A 3,239-nucleotide genomic window follows, 5' to 3' on the forward strand; every position below is an offset into this window, starting at 1 on the left:
TGTTTGCAAATATTTGTGACATGTAGCATGGCAGAGTGGCTTAGTGGTTAGCACTGTCTCCTCACAGCAAGAAGGTCGCTGGTTCAAGTACCCGCTGAGCCAGTTGCCAGTGTGTACTTTGCATATTCTCCCCGTGTTCAGGTGGGTTTCCTCTTTCCCCCTACAGTCCAAAGACATGCTCTATTAGTGAACTGAATTAACTAAATTGGCCAATGGCCATAGTGTGTGAGTGTGTGAATGAGAGTGTATGGGTGTTTCCCAGAAATGGGTTGCAGCTAGAAGAGCATTCCCAGCTTAAAAAGCATATGCCGAAATAGCTGGCGGTTCATTCCACTGTGGCGACCTCTGATTTACTAAATGTGAAATGTAGCAAAATTGCACCCTTTATGTTATTTCTTGACTACATGTGTTTACTTGCTACGTCACTTTACAATGTCACACATTGGTGCTCTGATTTGTTGCTGAATAAGCAGTTAGAGTGCTCTTTTCAGCCAATAGTCCGATGATTCTACATGCTGAATTGGGCCAATGAGCTACAATGTTAGCCCGACAAGAGGCGACACGTGGAACTAGCAGGACTAATGCTAACCAAAGGCTGACCGTAGGCTTTGTGTTCCAGCCTTTAAGCTACCCCTTGCAGTAATGAAAAAAGTAACCATTGTTGTACAGCCAAAAAAATCTTCACTATATTGATGTGCTGTGCACATGTCCAGAATGCGTTGTTGTATCCCATCTAGCCTTAACCCAATATGCTCCCTGTTGTGTAAGCCCCTCTCACTCTGAGCTCTCCAGGTTGCAGCAGCGCTAAATACTTGCAATGAAAAGAAAATAACAGATTTTAGTTTTTTGGGTGCGGTGCCTTTAAGAAAACAACACACAGTCCTAAGCTTGAGCAGAGGCCTCCCACAGCAGCTTTACCTAGAGCCGAGTCAAGTGAGTGGGGTGACCAAAGATCATGGGGCCACTGCTCTACACAGCCACATAATTGTGTTCCGACTCCAGCATGTGAACAGCTAACGATCTACAACTGGCCAGACAGCCTGTGCATCCTTAATTAGAGTCTGTGTGTGTGTGTGTGTATGTGTGTGTGTGTGTGTGTGTGTGTGTGTGTGTGTGTGTGTGTGTGTGTGTGTAAGTGTGTGACATTCTTAATGAGCAAACATCGACCAGTTTTGACCATGCAAGGAAATTGTCCCTCAAATGGCAAGATTGCCTTGTCCTTGATGTCATTCATGAAGATCTCACACACACACACATGCAAATGCTGGGATGTGTTAACACAAACACTGCGTCAAATATGGACAGATTTAACCATTCATTCATTTTCTTTTCAGCTTAGTCCCTTTATTAATCAGGGGTCGCCACAGCGGAATGAACCGACAACTTATCTAGCATATGTTTTACGCAGCGGATGCCCTTCCCTTTACTGGGAATCACCCATACACACTCATTCACACACATACACTACAGACAATTTGGCTTACCCAATTCACCTATACCACATGTCTTTGGACTTGTGGGGGAAACCCGAGCACCTGGAGGAAACCAACGTGACTGTGGGGAGAACATATAAACTCCACACAGAAATGCTAACTGACCCACCCGAGGCTTGAACCAGTGACCTGCTTGCTGTGAGGCGAGAGTGCTATCCACTGCGCCATTGCGTCACCCACCAGATCCAATCATTGGGTTAAAAATATAATTTAAATAAAAAAAACTATCCCAACTTTGCGTTTGTCCATGCTCATCGTTCAGCTATGACAACCCAGCATTTTTAGTGTACAAACAGAATCTGTCATGCACTATTTAGCCAACATTAGCATGTGAAATAATCCGTCAAAACAACCAGAACGTATTTATTGCTTTGTTTCTCTCTAGAGCTTGCTCTGATTTCTCCTTTTCCCATCTCACTCCATCATCTCTTCATCAGTCAGAGCCTCGGAGACTCTGAGTCAGGGTGACTATCAATCAATGGAGGGGTGTGTTTGCTTCTGGCTTTCCTCAACCCACACACACATACAGATGCCCTTACTGAAAAATTAATGACAGAAAAAAAAGTGTAAAAAGAAAAAAAGAAAGATAAGCGTGCTTGCAAAACAACTCTGCGGAAACCAGCACATATCTATGCAGGAACAAAAGATTCTTGGGAAAAACATGTAATTCAGATACCCACATATTCCAACACTACGAAATGCAATCGGTAGCTGTAACACAATAGTGGATCAAACATGGTTGAACCTATTAATTCATTCATTTTCCTTCGGCTTAGTCCCTTTAGTCATCATGGGTCGCCACAGCGGGATGAACCACCAACTTATTCAGCTTATGTTTTAAATAACGGATGCTTTTTTAGCTGCAATCCAGTACTGGGAACGAGCCATACACACTCATTCACACACATACACTACGGCCAATTTAGTTTATTCAATTTACCTATAGCGCATGTCTTTGAACTTGTGGGGGAAACCGGAGCACCCGGAGGAAACCCATGTCAACACAGGGAGAACATGCAAACTCCACACAGAAATGCCAACTGACCCAGCAGGGACTTGAACCAGCGACCTTCTTGCTGTGAGGCAACAGTGCTAACCACTGAGCCTGGTCAAATCCAACATTGGGCTAATTTATTTTCACTAAGTTTTCAATTAGCCACGTTTCAATTATTTTTAACACAGCAGTTGTGTTTGTCCATGATGCAATGTTGGGTTACAATATGTTGCCCTTTAGAGTGTAGAGTTGTACATCAACATTTGGTTTTCTTTTTGGTTATACAAAAATTTAAGCAATTAACATATCCAGTTATACAATTAAAATATCAAGTAAACATCAACCAATGGAAACAGTTACTTTTGATTTCCCTCTCTGCTTGTGTTGGTGTCTCTGTATTTCTATCTGATTTCTGCTGGCTGACACTCGGTTATTTAAAAAGGCCTCAAGTCAATAATTCAAATGATAAATCTATTGTGATTATTATATATTGTCATATACGACCATGTATAATAGCTTCAATAGAACGTAAAAGGATACAACATTTGAATGCTTCAAAAAGTGCAGACTAATGATGCTCAGTTCAAAGGTCATGCATCCAGTGATTAAAGAATCAATACAATCTCAAAAAGTGCTTAAAAGAGTAAAACTATCAGTCACATGATTCGAGACAAACCAATCACTAGTGAGGAGGACTTGGTTGACATTGATTTTTTTACTCAAGATATACATGTACAGTATATGTATTTTCT

Source organism: Danio rerio, chromosome 7, assembly GCF_049306965.1.
Source record: "Danio rerio strain Tuebingen ecotype United States chromosome 7, GRCz12tu, whole genome shotgun sequence".
NCBI classification, from domain to species: Eukaryota; Metazoa; Chordata; class Actinopteri; order Cypriniformes; family Danionidae; genus Danio; species Danio rerio.